This window comes from Gossypium arboreum, chromosome 13 (genome assembly GCF_025698485.1).
Source record: "Gossypium arboreum isolate Shixiya-1 chromosome 13, ASM2569848v2, whole genome shotgun sequence".
Taxonomy (NCBI): domain Eukaryota; kingdom Viridiplantae; phylum Streptophyta; class Magnoliopsida; order Malvales; family Malvaceae; genus Gossypium; species Gossypium arboreum.
Genome location: NC_069082.1, coordinates 60,515,151 through 60,532,516, shown reverse-complemented (window position 1 = coordinate 60,532,516; position 17,366 = coordinate 60,515,151). Strand labels below are relative to the sequence as shown.

General features: G+C 38.7%; 1 non-coding gene across 1 annotated transcript; it reads left to right on the top strand.

Moving 5' to 3' along the window:
• Positions 1 to 2,705: 2,705 nt before the first annotated feature.
• LOC128287537 (small nucleolar RNA R71) lies at positions 2,706 to 2,812 on the top strand. Its single transcript, XR_008278237.1, has one exon. It is a non-coding gene; the product is annotated as a small nucleolar RNA R71 (small nucleolar RNA).
• The last annotated feature ends 14,554 nt before the right edge of the window (positions 2,813 to 17,366 follow it).

Here is a 17,366-nt window from a genome sequence, read left to right as displayed (position 1 = left end):
AAGAAAAATAAAATAAAAAGTAGTTTTAAAAAAAAAAGATAGAAGAGGTTGCGGTGGCTAGGGAAGGGTTTTTGGGGGAGGGGATAATGAATAGTGAGGGGTTTATATAGATATTGGGGCACACAGCCGTGGGGCACGCCCGTGTGCCCTAATTTTAGCCAGTGGGTTTCATGATTTTCAAACTTTGGCGCATCTAGAATTCAGACCATGCCCGTGTTTATTGGGCTTGTTGGTGCACACGGCCGTGTTGCACGTCCGTGTCCTGCTTTGTTCACTTCTCCCACACCCGTGTATGGATGCACACGCTCCTGTTAATTTCACAGTCTCGAGCATGGGTGGTGGGCACGGGCGTGTCACACGCCCATGTTAATTTCTCAGTTTCAACCACGGCTTCTAGATACGAGCGTGTCGCATGCCCGTGTTGTTTTGACAGTTTCGGTCACAGCCATGTCACACGGCCGTGGCAATGTATCAAATCCCATGTTGGGGAAAACTTTCACTCTATTTTAACATGGCCGTCTCGTACGGTCTTGTTGGCCCCCGTGGTATGGGCACGGCTTAAGGCACGCCTGTGTGCCTAGCCGTGTGGTTCTGGAAAACTTGTGTTTAGTGACTCAGTTAGTGAATTAAATGTTAAAAACTAAAATTTAAAGAAGTTAACACTGTTAGTGCTCGGGTTGCCTCCCGATAAGCTCTTATTTATAGTCTAGGCTCGACTTATCTCTCTGTTGCGTGGTCATGGTGGTGCAAGGAGTTTACACTCCTCATCCCTGCTATCAATTTTATCAAAATAAGGTTTTAGACGAGTACTATTTACCTTGAATGTACCGAATTTGGGATGAATTACCTCGACTGTGTCGTATGGGAGAATGCTAAGTACCGTAAGAGGGATTTCTCCATTAGGTTCAGAGGTGGCAATACGAGGGTCTGCTGCATCTAATAGTACTTTGTCTCCAACCTTAAGTTGATTTGGTGAAATATTGAGCTCGTCATGGCGTGGTTTTGGTTTATCGTGTGATCTCAATTTCTGTGTCTGCCACTCATCTAGTTCCTCGACCTGTAGCCTTCATTCTTCAAAGATGGGTCCTTTGTCGTTAGTCGAACGTGGCTCAGGTGTGCTCTTTGAACGTGTTTCCTGCAAAGAAGGTTTCACCACATGATCAATATTAGTAGTACGATTTATACAATCGCCCTCGATATTTGATGTGTTACTTGAATTATGAGCTTGAAGAGTTATTGTTTCCTCACCCACACGAAGTGTGAGTTCACCTATACCAACATCAATTATAGTTCTAGCAGTTGCTAAAAAGAGCCTTCCTAAAATTAAAGGCACGTCACTATGCTTTTCCATGTCTAGAATAACAAAATCAATTGGGAATATGAATTTGTCAATTTTAATGAGTACATCTTCAATAATACCCCTAGGAAATCTAATTGTTTTTTCTGCTAACTGAATGCTCATCCTAGTTTGTTTGGGTTTCCCAAGACCTCGTTGTTTAAACATTTTATAAGGCATGACATTGATACTAGCCCCTAAATCAGCCAAAGTATTATTAACATCTAAGCTACCAATTAAATAAGGAATCGTAAAACTCCCTGGATCTTTTAATTTGTTGGCCAACTTATTCTATAGTATGGCTGAACAAACTGCATTTAACTCCACACGCGACACCTCATTCAACTTCCGCTTATTTGCTAAAAGCTCATTCAAGAATTTGACTGTGTTTGGCATCTGCGAAAGAGCTTCAATAAATAGTAAGTTAATATGTAATTTTTCTAATAATTTAAGGAATTTACCGAATTTTTCGTCTGTACGGTCTTTCCTTGTCGCATTGGGGTATGGCACACGAGGTTTGTACTTTTTACTTACCGGTGTTTGTTCACTGTGGTCTACCTCACCTTTGCTTTTACTTACCACAATTCTTTGCCTCGATTCTGGTTTAGGTTTGACTAACCTTTCCTCATCTTGAATGGTAATTGCGTTGAGTTGTTCCCTTAGGTTAGATTCAGTGCTACTCGGTAGGCTACCTTGTGGTCATTTAGAAATCAATTTGGCGAGTTGGCCTATCTGAGTTTTGAGCCCTTGGATCGACACTTGTTGATTCTTAAGTGTTGTTTCAGTATTCTGAAAGTGAGTTTCCGACACTGAGATAAACTTTGTTAGCATCTCCTCAAGGTTTGGCTTCTTTTCCTGTTGGTAAGGTGGTTGTTGAGAACCCGGAGGGTGTTGTGGCCTTTGATCTCCTTGACCACCCCACGAGAAATTGGAATGGTTCCTCCAACTTGCATTATAAGTATTACTATATGGGTTATTTTGAGGTCTAGAGTTATAGCTACCCATATATTGGACTTGTTCCTCCTCGATGCTAGGGTTGAAGGGTTGATATTCTATGTATGCTCCTCCTCCATTTGAATCTCACATCACTGGATGTACCTGAGTAGTACCACACAAACCGTCAATCTTTTTATTTAAGAGTTCTACCTGGTTAGATAGCATAGTAACCGTATCGAGGTTGAAAACACCGAATGCTTTCATCGGCTTTATCCTCATAACTTGCCACTGATAGTTATTCAGTGACATCTCCTCAATAAATTCATAAGCCGCTTTAGGTGTTTTGTTATTCAAAGTTCCACCGATAGCGATGAGTTGCTTCATTGAGGGGTTCACACCGTTGTAAAAAGTCTGAACCTATAGCCAAAGTGGTAACCTATGGTGAGGGCACCTTCTTAAAAGATCCTTGTATCTCTCCCATGCATTATAAAGTGTTTCTAGATCCATTTGCACAAAAGAAGAGATGGCATTCCTCAACTTAGCCGTTTTAGCTGGTGGAAAATATTTAAGTAAACTTTTCGGTCATTTGTTCCCAAGTAGTGATCGACCCTCGTGGTAATGAGTTCAACTATTGTTTAGATTTTTCCTTAATTAAAAGGGAAACAACCAAAGGCAAATGGCATCATCAGAAATGCCATTGATTTTAAAAGTGTCGCAAAACTCCAGAAAATTTGCCAAGTGATTGTTTGGATCCTCATCCTGCAAACCATCAAACTAAACAAACTATTGTATCATTTGAATTGTGTTAGGTTTTAGTTCAAAATTATTTGAAGTAATAGCAGGTCTAACTATACTTGACTTAGCTCCTGTTAAATTAGGCTTAGCATAATCATACATAGTGCGTGGAGCAGGATTCTGATTTACTAGATTAGCAACAATCGTAAGAGGTAGTGGACTTTCCTGATTTTCAGCCATCTCCTCAGTTGTGGTGGAAATATCATCCTCTTGCTCTTCCTATGTGTATCTTAGGCTTCGCCTTATTTCTCTTCGATTTCTGCAAGCTGTGTAATAGATCTCACTATCAAAAAGCAATGGTCCCGATGGGTTTCTTCTAGTCATAAACTATAAAGACCTGCTAAAAGGAAAAAGAAAATTTAGTAACAAAAATCAAAATAAAATTTAAATTGCAATAAAATAAATGGCTAAAGTAATAAAAATTAAGTGTTCCTAATATCTTAGTTCCCTAGCAACGATGCCAAAAACTTGATGTAATGTGAATCGTTATAAGTTTTATAATTTATGAATGTCCGTTTTTGAAAACTAACATTATCACAACAAAGGCAAGTGCACCTTATCGAACAGTAGTATAGCTTATGGCAAGACCGGGATGTCGAACCCAAAGGAACTAAAAGTACTTGTATTAACTTTCTTTTTATTATCTAGCCTAAAAATAAAGGGGTTTGTTTTATCTAAACTAATTACTAAACTAAGAATGCAGAGAAAGTAAATTGGGGAAATAACTTTTGGGAAAACTGAATGATTTGGACAATACCTAAGGGAAAAATCCACCTAGACTTCACTTGTTATTGACTCTGAATCAGATGATTTATTCACTTGACTTGATCCGTAGAAATCCCTAAGTTATATTATTATCTCTCTTGAGACTAACAACATCTAACCCTAGGTTGATTAATGAAAGAAACATCTCAAAAAAATAATGATAACAAAACATAAAGAAAACCCAAGAACTCTTGAAGGGAATTGAAGGGAGATCTTCAGTCTTGAAGGTGAATCCGACTTCTAAGATGGATCAATCGGCTTTCTTCGAGTAATTCCTTGCCTCCTAATCCATGTGTCCCCTTTAATCCTCTAGTGTGTTTAAATAGGCTTTAGAATGCCTAAAAGCCCTTAAGAGTGGCATTTTCCGAATAGGACTAGATTTGGGCTCGATAGGGATACGCCCGTGTTCGATTGCTTCAAACCGTGTTCAAGTCTGTTGAATGGACACAGGCATGTGAACTACCCGTGTGAGGAAGTCCAGGCTGTGTTGATTTCCTACGTTGACCTATTTTCTCTATTTTTGGCCCATTTCTCGCTCTGTTTACTCTCCTATGCTCACCTAAGTATAAAACATGTAATTAAAGGATCAGGAGCATCGAATTCACCAAATCTAAGGATAATTCATCCGAAAATATGCTAAGCATGGGATAAAAATATGTATAAATTATGATTTATCATTCTCTCTTCTCTTTCAACATTTATCAAGCCTCCCCTCTATCACACTGTTGGAGCCGAATATTCTTCTCTTATTGCCGAATCTCACGTTCTCTCTCTTATTGTGGTGGTTCTTTTGTTTTCTAGAGTTTCTCAAAGAGTAAAGGAGTTTGCAAGTGATAACTGAAGCGTTCAAAACCTTTCCCTCATCATTCGGTTAGAGGTAACTCTGTTTGTAGTTACTGTGTTTAATTGGGTATGTCGTCTTACATTCTTGGGTGTTGGCCGAATTCTCCTTTCCCCTACTTTTGGGTTTTGTGTTTTCTTTAAGGTAGTACATGATGTTTCAAGCCATGTGTTTAAGCAACCATACTAATGGATTTCACTGGTAACGCAGGTATTCGACAGGGAGCGTGTGATCAATCTTAGTTAAGCGGTCTAAGAGGACTAAACCGTATTTGTTCAATCAAGGCAAGCATTATTTTTAGTTGGGATTATATTAAGGGAGGTTGTTAACCCTATTGTCAAATGACTAATAAAATACCTTGGTTGAATGTAGGTTTTGGGTGCTCGTGGGCTATTCACATGTTTCGCAATCAGGTGTGTAACCACATTGCTACAATTGTAAATTAGCAAAAGCTGAAAAATATGACTATTGATGCTACACAAGCATGGCTCGCTCGTGTGGTAATCCGAACGCATAAAAAGTAGGCGTTTGATCATAAAGGCCACCATGAGTGATTTTATGGGCTTAGGCCGTTTTGGGCCACATTGGGCTGAAATGGGCCATGTAGGACCAATGGGCTCATGGGACCCACACGGGTAAACCATACGGATGTGTGGAGATTATTGGGCTAGGCTATGTAATTCACATGGCCAAGGACATTTTTTTGGGCTTCGTGGGCCACAAGGGCATGTGGGCCAACATGGGCTGTATTTTGGGCCTTAGGCCCATTTTCACTGTTTGACTGTTAAGGTTGCACGGGTCACCCGAGACAACTGTGGACCTACTATTGGGTTGGTAAGCATACCTAGACCCTAATTTGATGAAATGATTGTTATGTCCCTATGAGGTAAAATGTCGGATATACCCCTATGATATGTATGATTATATTCAAGCATGCCAGTTGTATATTGCATACACATATGATATTATGCCATGACGCATGACATATTACATGTGGATGGGTTTATTATGATTGGAGGAAATATACTGTTCTGGCAGCTCAGCTACGATTACTGTTTAGTGCCGCAACAGGTGTTATATTTTGGAGTGTAGGGATGGGTGGGTTGATTTTATCCCCACATAGAGTGTAGGGCTAGACGGAGTGGAGTGTAGAGGCTGGCTGGGTAGGATTTTTGTTTGCATTTTGTACTGATACTATTTCTGAATTGGGCTAAGGCCCTCACTGATATTGTTACTAAACGGGCTAAGGCCCTAACTAAGACTAGACTGATACTGTAACAAGCATAGGCCCAAACTATATTTTCTTAATACTTGTTTGACTATTTTTTTGGGGGTTACACACTGAATTTCATAAACTCACCCTTCTGCTTCTCTGTGCAGGTAATCCTTAGGTGGATCGGTGCTGCGAGGGACTCAAAGATGGCCACACATTTGCTCATGCCTCTTTACTGGATTTTTAATTTATAAGTAATTTGGATTTTGGTATTTCTATGTAATAAGCCCTCTTTAAAGTTTTAACTTCTAATTTTGGATTTCGACTTGCATTGATATAAACTACTAGACGTAGGAAAAAGATGGGTTTCAAAAAGATAAATGTTTTTCAAAACACCACGTTTACGCAACATAGTTTAAAAGCTTCTGCAACAAACAATATTTTAAAAAGTAACATCAATTTAATATGATTATCATTTTGCTAAACAACTTGAGTTTTAACAATGAACGAGGCATTCTAAGAACACAAAGAGGTTTTAATATCGAACAAATTTTTTAACGAAATCATGTTTTTTAAAAAACACTTCAATAGGACATCGCTAGATTCGGCCATAACGTTTAGGCCTGGTTTGGAGTGTTACATTTAGTGGTATCAAAGCCGGGTTGCAAAACTCAACAGTGGATTTTGGTTTTCTCTAAAAACTTAAAATTCTCAAAAAAAACTGTTTCAAATGATTGAAAGGTATTTTGAAATGTTTTTACTGAAAGTGTAGTCTACCGAGCCTCCGACACCGATTTTGTAAGTCCTTTGAAACTACTGCTTGTTTAAATTGAAAGACGGAGATTATTGTAGGCAATAGACTGTATTGAAACACTCTATTTAAGGTAAGCTAAAACTGCAATAAGACTGCGATTTGTGAAAACAAAACTTTGAATTACTGATAATATTTTCCATAAAATATCCATTAAGAAACACTGGTACTATAAAATTGATGCATAAAATTGTTAAAACAGATAATATGCAAATCGATAATGAGCACCAGAGGTACTCGTGGAAGGGGTACAAGAGGCCGGGCGGAGGCCATGGAGGTGCTCAGGCTGGGTCTTCATCATCGGGCCATATGCCTAATGTTGAAGCTAGAGAGGCACCGGCTTCACCTGTGACTGAGACTGGGTCTCATGATCGTGTGGCTGGGAACAACGCATTGTCCCAAGCTATGTTGCCAATTTTGGAGAGGGTCGCTGGGCCTAATACTGGCGTTGTGGGTCGTGGGTCAGTTACGGAATGACTCTGGTCTAATGGGGTTAAGATTTTTAAGGGTATTGCTGGAGTTGCCCCTAATATAGTTGAATATTGGATTGAGGACACAGAGAGGATCATGGACGACCTCGACTGCATTCCTGAGTAGAAACTAAAACTTTGCAGTGTCGTTGTTGTGAGACGAAGCTTATCAGTGGTGGCTTACATTTAAAGAGGGCACTCAGCCTGATCAGTTGACCTGGGAATTTTTCAAGACTGTTTTCCAGGGACAGTATGTGGGCACTAGTTATGTAGATGCTCAGAGGAGAGAGTTTCTAAACTTGACTCAAGCGGATAAATCAGTGGCTAAATATGAGGCTGAATTTTTACGATTGAGCTGCTATGCGCATGGGATGGTGGCAACTGAATATGAGTGTTGCGTTTGTTTCGAGGATGGTCTCAGAGATAGTCTACGAGTTTTGATAGCTCCACAGAGAGAGCGATATTTTGTTTCTTTGGTCGATAAGGCAAAGATCGACGAGGATGTGAAGCGCGCTGAGCACCAGAACCATGAGAAGGAAAAGGGTAGGACCAAGAGGGATTTGGAGCCCTTAAGTTCATTTCAGAGGCCTAAGAAAAAGGCCAGAGTCGATGGGCCAGTTAGAGTTGGGCCCCCTGTTGTTGTTACTGGACCACAGCCCTATGTGGATTATGGGAGACGCCATCAAGGCGAGTGCTGGAAAAGGATCGGGGCATGTTTGATGTGTGGATCATTAGAGCATTGCTTCAGAGATTGCCTACAAAGGCCCGAGCAGATGCGTGCCACTAGTTTGGGTAATGTACAGCCTTCGAGGAGTGGTCAGCAACTGTAACACCCCAAACCCGGCCTAGAAGTTAGGCCCAAATCTGGCGTGTCACATTGAAGTGTTTTTCGAAAACCATGTTCTCATTCAAAACCCTTCTTACTACTCAAAACCTCTGGCCATTTTAAAACTTGTGAAACGTTAATTCCCTTAAAACCTTACTTGGTGTGGAAGCTTACTTTTAAACAGTTGCAAAAACGAGATATTTTCAAAACCAGTTGTTTTGGAAAACCGCGTCTTACTTCTAACAAATATTAAGCATACTAAATAAATTTCTCAAATAAAAAGTCAAGAAAATAAAGAGGCCTTAATACAACCCAAATCAACCAAAATGCTTAACTAAATAAACGAAATAGAAAAACATGTGCAGCTGTGTGGTCGTCTTCGAGTCCCCCTGTAACACTGATCCACCTAACGCTGGGGATTACTTATACAGTTAATAAATGGGGTGAGTTTACGAAAACTCAATGTATAATCCCCTTACTAGAGTAACAACAAGAAATGATAGAATTCAGAATCGCCTAGGCGGAGCTCATTACAAAGAATAAAGATCAGTCGATTCAGAGCATATGTGGGCCAAAGCCCTTTACAATATCATTTGGGTCACAGTACATAACAGAATCAATTGGGCCTAGCCCATCTTAGTCTCAATTGGGCCGAAACCCACATCGCACTAATATCACAATAATATCATACATGCAATGCTGTGCAACCCACCCCAACAATCCAATCGCTACACACCAACTCCGTCCCCCGATACACATCAGGTGAGGATATAAATATTGACCCACCCATCCGATACACATCAATGGTAGCCCGGTTACGATATTACATTCATTGCAGCAAGCTGCTAATAAAACATTAGGCTTAATAGCCATCGGTGGATCCATGGTCGTCAAGCAACCATACGATCCTCAGATACTTCGTCCGTTCCATAATTCCCAACCCATGCAATATGTCGTGTATGTCATGCTCGATCATCACACATGTATGCAGAATGACCATACTCAGTAACAGTCTTTTAAACATATATTAAGAGCATATCAGTCATACAACCACAGTTAAGTAAATTAAAACATAGCCATACATTCATAATCAAATCAGTCAAATTTGAATCCTAAGTCGGTCATTTACCCTCAAGGGCAAAACAATCATTTTACCCTACAGGGGTATGTCTGTCATTTTACACTACAAGGGTATTTTGGTAATTTTACACTACAAGAGTGTTTCGATAATTTTATAAATCGGGGGTGTTTCGATAATTTTACAAATCGAGGGTATTTCGATAATTTTACAAATCGAGGGTGTTTCGGTAATTTCATAAATTGAGGGTGTTTAAATAATTTTACAAATCGAGGGTATTTCGATAATTTTACAAATCAAAGGTATTTTGGTAATTTCACAATTGAGGGTATTTCAATAATTTTACAAATTTGGGTATTTCGGTAATTTTACAAATCGAGGGTGTTTCGGTAATTTCACAAGTCGGGGGTATTTCGGTAATTTTATAATTCGAGAGTATTTTGGTAATTTCATAATCGAGGGTATTTTGGTAATTTCTCTTTATTATAGGTTTATTACTTACCTTGGCCTGTTAACAAGTCCTCGTTGGCTAAAGTGAACAGATACTATGCACCAGGTAGGATTCCAGAAAAGAGGAGGTGAGTAATTAAGACTGCTTAAGTACCAAGCTCGCCCTAGATCCAATCCTAGACATGCATATACCCATTGCCACACCTTAACCTTATGACTCGTCCACGGTCACGATTAATTAATTATTTAAGTTTTATTTCTGCTTGAGTAATTACCAAAAACTAGGTCCGCAACCCCTTTACTAAACACTAACAAATCCACACTTATTCATTTGGCCCCTTTAGGCCCAATATCGTTCACATGGCCCATCAGGCCCAACCACATTCATATGGCCTATCAGGCCCAATCACATTCATATGGCCCATCAGGCCCAACTACTTTTGTGACAACCCGAATTAGGGCCTAATCGGAATAGTGGTTTCGTGACCACAAATCCGAGATAGAAATAATTGTTTTATAATTATTTTGGGGTTTATGATATGATTGCATGATTGTGTGAAAATTTCGTGATGAAATTCTATGCCTAAAGTGCTTAAATTGAAAGTAGGGACTAAATCGAATAAGTTGCAAAATTTGCATCCCAGAAGTTTTTAGTATGAAATTGTTTTGGAATATTAATTAGGAGGTCTTAAATAGCAATTTGACCAATTTTAAGTTCATGGACAAAATTAGGACATGGAAGGAATTTTGAAAGTTTAGTAAGGAGGGCATTTTGGTCATTTGGATATTAAATGAAATAAAATGGGAAAAATAACACAAAATTGGTCATCATCCTCCTTAGTTGCTGCCGAATTCTCCTCTCTCCATAGCTAGGGTTTCTTCAATTTTCAAGCTCCATAGTAAGTGATTCCAAGCCCGCTTTTAATGTTCTTTACGCTTTTGGAATCCTAAGCTCGATTAAGCTTATGCTAGTAATAATTTAACCTAGGGTTCATATTTGGAAAAATACCCATAGGTGAAATTTGTGTATTTTGATGTTTTATGATAGAATATGAGGTTTTAAATTATGTTAAATAACTTGTGCTACTCGGTTTTAAGTGAAAACGAGTAAAAGCAGATAATCCAGAAAATACCTATTGTTCATAACTATATGATAGAGTGAGAATTTGATGTGGTTGTAGAAGAGAAAATGTTCAGCATATCATAAAACATAAGAATAAGGGCTGAAATTAATTCCGAGCCTAGGGGCAAAATGTAATTTTGTAAAGTTAGGGGCAAAATGTAATTTTTCCATGATGTGATTTTTGGATTGAAATAAATAGTATGAGTATTAAATGAGCTAAATGTGTTATTATAGATCAAGAAAGACGCGAATTGATCTCGAACTGGGAAGGAAAAGTTTTGGATTAAATTGCAAAATTTTCACATTTTGCACCAAGGTAAGTTTGTATGTAAATATTACAATAATTTCATGTACATTCTTATATTTCAGCCTATTATATGTATATACTAGCTGATGTTGAAGTATAAATCGACTATTGGAAGAATGGAAATAAATAATAGAGAGAGATCCTGTTGAACATTCGAAAAATCGAATAAAATAGATGGAGCGTAGCTAGGTCACATGTATGATGCCGAGTGCACATCATGTGTACAAGAAAGCTACGAGACACCTCAGTAGTAGCTAGGTCACATGTGTGATACGAGATGTATCCCATGTAGACAAGAGAGCTACGTGAAAGATAAATGTAGCTAGGTCGCATGCGTGATTCCAAGTGAAGGACACCATGTAGACAAGAGAGCTACGTGAAAGATAAATGTAGCTGGGTCGCATGCGTGATTCCAAGTGACGGACACCATGTAGACAAGAGAGCTACGAGACAAATCGGCTAGGTCGCATGAGTGGTACTAAGTGTTCACCATGTGTACAAGAGAGCCGAACTAAACGAAGTATGATGGTGGGGTGTGTCAAACCATTAAATATCGAGGATTGATCCGAATTGTTCAACGGGATGGTTTTGTGGTGACATTGTGGTTTGGACCTATACTTATGGTGAATGAAATATGGTGAAAATGATTTGTGGTATATACAAATATAAGATAAAATGAGGTTAGCATAAATAATTTGTGAAAGAGTGAAATTAGCATTAAAACTGTTTTTAGATGGTAGCAGTGACATGATTTTGAAAAATCACCAAAAATAGGAGGAATATAATTAGAGGTTGAATGAGATGTGAAATTAAAGTTTAATGAGTCTACTTTCATATAAAAGAAACAGAGCAAGCAAAGGAATTCTATATTTTGAGATATTTACAATTGTATGTGACTTGCTCAGGATGAATACGTGATCCCCTGTTCCAACTTTGAAAAATCATTAAAAATTGTACAAAGCAAATTAAGAAATATAGTTTACATGCCTAAATTCCTTATTGAGACTATTTTTTAAATGAAACAGACTTCAGGGTTGTTTGAATTGTGTACTGAGAGAAATTCAATTTGTAGTGAACAGAGGTCAGATCAGTCGAGCTGTGTAACAGGGAAACTTTAACTAATAAACTGTACTAATCGGCTGAACCAAAATTATAGAAAAAATTAGCAAAAAGCTTTATGAGTCTAGATTCAGGAAATTTTACGGATTTGAATTTCGAGTTTGGTAACTCGAGTTATGATTTATTTAGTGAATATGACGCAGCAAAGACAGCTTAATCAAAGTGGAATGAATAGTGAAGTTAAAGTAGATGTACTTGAATTGTTGTGTAAACATGTTAGATTTTTTTAATTAGTATTTACATACTTACTTACTAAGCTATAAGCTTACTTTGTTTCTCTCTTTGTCTTATAGTGTTCTCCACTTGCTCAGGAGTTAAGGATCGTGAAGATCTATCCGCACTATCCTACTTTAGGGTATTTGAACTAAACGCTTTTGAATTATGGCATGTATAGTAGGCTTAATTATTTTGTTACGTGTCATATTTGTCTAGGTTTAAAATATTAGTTACAAGATTTCGACCAGCTAATTTGTACAAGCCTTTAAAGTTGGCTAATACTGATCAAGACATATTTATATTTCGATTATGTTTAATGGTAGGTATTATGTTCGTAATACCTTGTATCTGCTCCTACGACGATTTGAATCGGTAAGGGTGTTACATTTAGTGGTATCAGAGCTATGGTTTAGTCGGTTCTCGGACTAATGAAGTGTGTGTAAAAGTCTAGCTATACATGCCATAAAAATATTGTGATAGTGTGGTGACTCCTGATTATTCTAAACTGTGTTTTGTTTTAATATAGTAATGGATCCTGAAGGAACTGCTACCGATGATGTCGATAGTAATGCGCCGGCTCCCGCACAAGGGACCGCTACCGTGGAAAGTAGACTGAGACATTGAGACAAGGAGATGAGGCTCGGATGCCTTTCTCCAAATGATGAACAATTGGTATATCAATTTATTCGAGCAAATCCAAATGCTCAACCTCCTTCACCCCTCCTATACCTCGACGATTCTCAGAATGCCAAGGTATAGATTTGGTAAGAATGAACAAGCCTCCGGTTGACAAGATTCAAAACAAGGGGCTGAAGAGTTTAGAGCAAAGATCGATGATGATCCCGAGAAAGCGGAATTCGGCTTGAAAATTCTACCCGTATTTGATGAGCTCTCATGTACACCCGAGGAATGCTTAAAGTGTGTCAGATCACTTTTGAGAGATTCGCTTACCACCGGTGGAAGACTTTGGTTGCAGTGGTGCCAAAAGAAAAGTTACTTGGGATTTCTTCCAGAAGAATTTAGAAAGAAATACATAAGTCAGCGATTCATTGATCAAAAACGGAAGGAGTTCCTTGAATTGAAGCAGGGAAAATGTCTCAGAGCGAGTATGAACGCGAATTTGTAAGACTCAACAAGTATGCCTGTGAATGTGTGTCCACCGAGGCCATTATGTGTAGAAGATTTGAAGATGGGCTGAATGAGGACATTAAAGTGCTTGTAGGAATTTTGGAGTTGAAAGAATTTGTAGTATTGGTTGATCGAGCTCTTAAAGTCAAGAATTGAACAAAGAAAGAAGAAAAGTCGCTATTGAGGCCCGAGATGTCGAAAAAGACAGATAAGCAAGCCATTTCAATCTCAACCAAAGAGGTCCAAAGAGACAAACCCTCGAATGACAGCTTCAATTGGGGATTCACACAGATCGTGGTAGAGCATATTCGGGTCTAAAGCTCAAGCTACTTGGTGGCAAGTGTGGGTAATGTGCGACCTAGAAAGCCCGAGTGTCAAGAATGTGGCGAGCAACATTATGGTGAGTGTTGGGGACCGAGTGAGCTTGTTTCAAAGTGCGTTCTCGCGAGCATTTTATTAGAGATTGTCCGAGAAAGTTAAAGAAGAAAGATTTCAGAGTGCTAAATGTAATACCACCGCTAGTAGAGGTAGACCACCGAGAAATACTGGAGGTGGGACTAGTAGTAAACTGTGATGAAAGATTTAACGGCAAGATCGTAAGCTAGAGCACTGCTAGAGCTTATGCTATACGTGTTCGAGAAGATGCATCATCTCCGATGTTATTATCGGTACATTTTCTCTATGATACTATTGTTATTGCATTGATTGATCCCGGTCCACTCATTCCTATATTTGCATGAATTTAGTATCCAATAAAAAGTTGCCTATTGAATTTACTGAGTTTACGATTAAAGTGTCGAACCCCTTAGGCCAATATGTGCTAGTTGACAAGGTTTGCAAGAATTGCCCATTAATGATTCAAGGTCACTGCTTTTCCGCCAACTTGATGTTGTTACCATTTGGTGAGTTTGACGTTATCTTGGGAATGGACCGTTAACATTGTATGATGCTAAGGTAGATTGTAAACAAAAGACACTAGAATTGAAATGTGAAAATGGAGAAATTCGTGGGTTGAAACAGATGAATCAAATAAATTGCCTATGGTGATTTCGCATATGTCTGCATGTAAATACATGAGAAAAGGGTGTGAAGCTTATCCGCTTATGTAATGAATATTGAGTTGCCCCAACTGAAATTTGAATCAAGGCTTATAGTCCGTGAGTTTCGGATGTATTTCCGAGGAATTGCCCAGGTTGCCTCCGAATAGAGAGATAGATTTTGCTATTGATTTGTTGCCGCACCGCACCGATCTCGATTGCTCCATATAGAATGGCTCCGATCGAATTAAAAGAATTGAAGGCTCGGCTGGTAGGAGTTAATGCACAAGGATTTGTGAGACCGAGTTTCTCCCTGGGTGCTCCTGTATTATTCAGAAGAAGAAGGATGGTTCAATGAGACTTTGCATTGATTACCGCTACTTAATAAGGTGACTATAAAGAACAAGTACCCATTGCCGAGGATTGATGATTTATTCGATCGCTTAAAGGGGCCACAGTGTTTTTAAAGATTGATTTGAGGTCCGGTTACTACCAAATGAGAGTTAAGGAGTCGACAAAATTAAAACCGCCTTTAGGACAAGGTATGGACATTATGAGTTTCTTGTGATGCCTTTCGCTTAACAAATGCTCCAAATATATTTATGGACTTAATGAATCGGATCTTCCTACCATATTTGGATAAGTTTGTAGTAGTGTTTATAGATGACATTTTAATTTATTCTCGAGATGAGTCTCGAACATGCCGAACACTTGAGAACTATATTGCAAATCTTGAGAGAAAAGAAACTGCTTGCCAAGTTTAGTAAAAGTGAGTTCGCTTCGTGAAGTCGGATTTTGGGGCATATAGTCTCGGTGATGGTATTCGGTGGATCCAAGTAAGATTTCGCGATCGTCGATTGAAACCGCCAAGAATGTATCCGAGGTTAGAAGCTTTTAGGCTTAGCCGGGTATTATAGACGCTTTGTTGAAGGATTTTCGATGATTGCCTCTCCTATGACTAAGTTGTTGCAAAAGAATGTTAAATTTGAATGGACTGATAAATGTCAACAAAGTTTTGAAAAATTGAAAGCACGATTGACTCAAGCACCAATTTTAGTACAAATTTAGTCGGAAAGGAGTTCGAATTTATAGTGATGCATCATTGATGTGCCTTGGATGTGTGTTGATGCAAGAGGGTAAAGTGGTAGCTTATGCTTCGAGACGCTTAAAACCGCATGAGAAGAACTATCCTACACATGATTTGGAACCGTCATTGTTGTTTTTGCCTTGAAGATTTGGCGACATTATTTGTACGGTGAAAATGCCGAATTTTTACCGATCACAAAAGTTTGAAGTACTTGATGAATCAAAAGGATCTCAATCATGACAATGAAGATGGCTTGAATTATTAAAGGATTATGATCTAGTGATTGATTATCATCCAGAAAAGCAAATGAAGTTGCCGACGCCTTGAGCGTAAAATTTCTTTTTACTTTGAGAGCCATGAACACGGGTTAGCATTGTCTCGATGATGGGTCAATTTTAGCGTAAATGAGAGCTAAACCGTTATTTCTCCGCTTAATTTGTGATGCTCAAAAGAATGATAGTGAGTTGCGGATCAAGAGAACTCAATGCGAATCAAAGTTACGACTCGATTTTCGAGTTGGACCAGATGATTGTTTGATGTTTCGAGACAGATATGTGTGCCGAAAAACGATAAATTGATTCGTAAAATATTACATGAGGCGCACAATGGTCGCTTATCGCTCATCCCGGTAGCACAAAAATGTATAATGATTTAAAGAAGTCAGATTGGCTGTGTATGAAAAGGACATTTCAATTTGTAACCAAGTGTTTGATCTGTCAACAAGTAAAAGTTGAACATCAAGTGCCTTCGTGATTACTTCAACCAAGAATGGTGCCCGAGTGGAAATGGGACAAGATTACCATGGATTTTGTAACCGGTTTGCCTTTAACTCCTAAAAAGAAGGATGCTGTTTGGGTAGTGGTTGATAGATTAACAAAGTCAGCCCACTTTATACCAAGACGCACTGATTACTCACTTGATAAATTAGCCAATTATATGTTGCTGAAATTGTGAAGTTGCACGGAGTACCTATGTCTATAATATCGATAGAGATCCAAGATTTACCTCGAGATTTTGGAAAAAGTTACAAGAAGCTTTGGGTACAAAATTGAACTTTAGTACCGCATTTCATCCACAAACAGATGGTCAAACAGAAGAGTAATCCGTACTCAAGATATGCTTAGATGTCGTGTTTTAGAATTTGGAGGTAGTTGGGAGAAATATCTATCTTTGATTGAGTTTGCCTACAATAATGCTTATCAATCAAGTATACAAATGGCACGTGCATTTAAGCCTTGTATGGTCGTAAGTGTCGGACTCCTTTATATTGGACCGAGCTTAGTGAGAAACAGATTCATGGAGTTGATCTAGTTAAAGAAACCAAGAGAAAATAAAAGTAATTCGGGATTGCTTGAAAGTCGCTTCAGATCGACAAAAGTCATATGCGATTTAAAAAGAAAAGAGATTGAATTTCGTGGGTGATAAAGTGTTCTTGAAGGTGTCACCATGGAAAAAGATTCGAGATTTAGTCGAAAAGGCAAGTTGAGTCTGCGTTTTATTGGGCCGCACGAGATTACTAAGAGAATTGGACCAAGGGCATATCGGTTATTTACCAGAGAGTTAGAAAGAATTCATAACGTGTTTCATGTATCAATGTTGCGACGTTATCGCTCGATCCTTCACATGTGATTTCTCCAATGTAAATTGAGATTCGATCGGATATGACCTATGAGGAGGAACCAATAAAGATTTTGGCTCGAGAGGTTAAACAGCTTAAGAAATAAAAGTATAGCTTTAGTGAAAGTATTGTGGCACGACATGGGATAGAAGAGGCTACGTGGGAACCTCAAGAAGCTATGAGGAAACAAGACCCAAACCTCTTTATCGG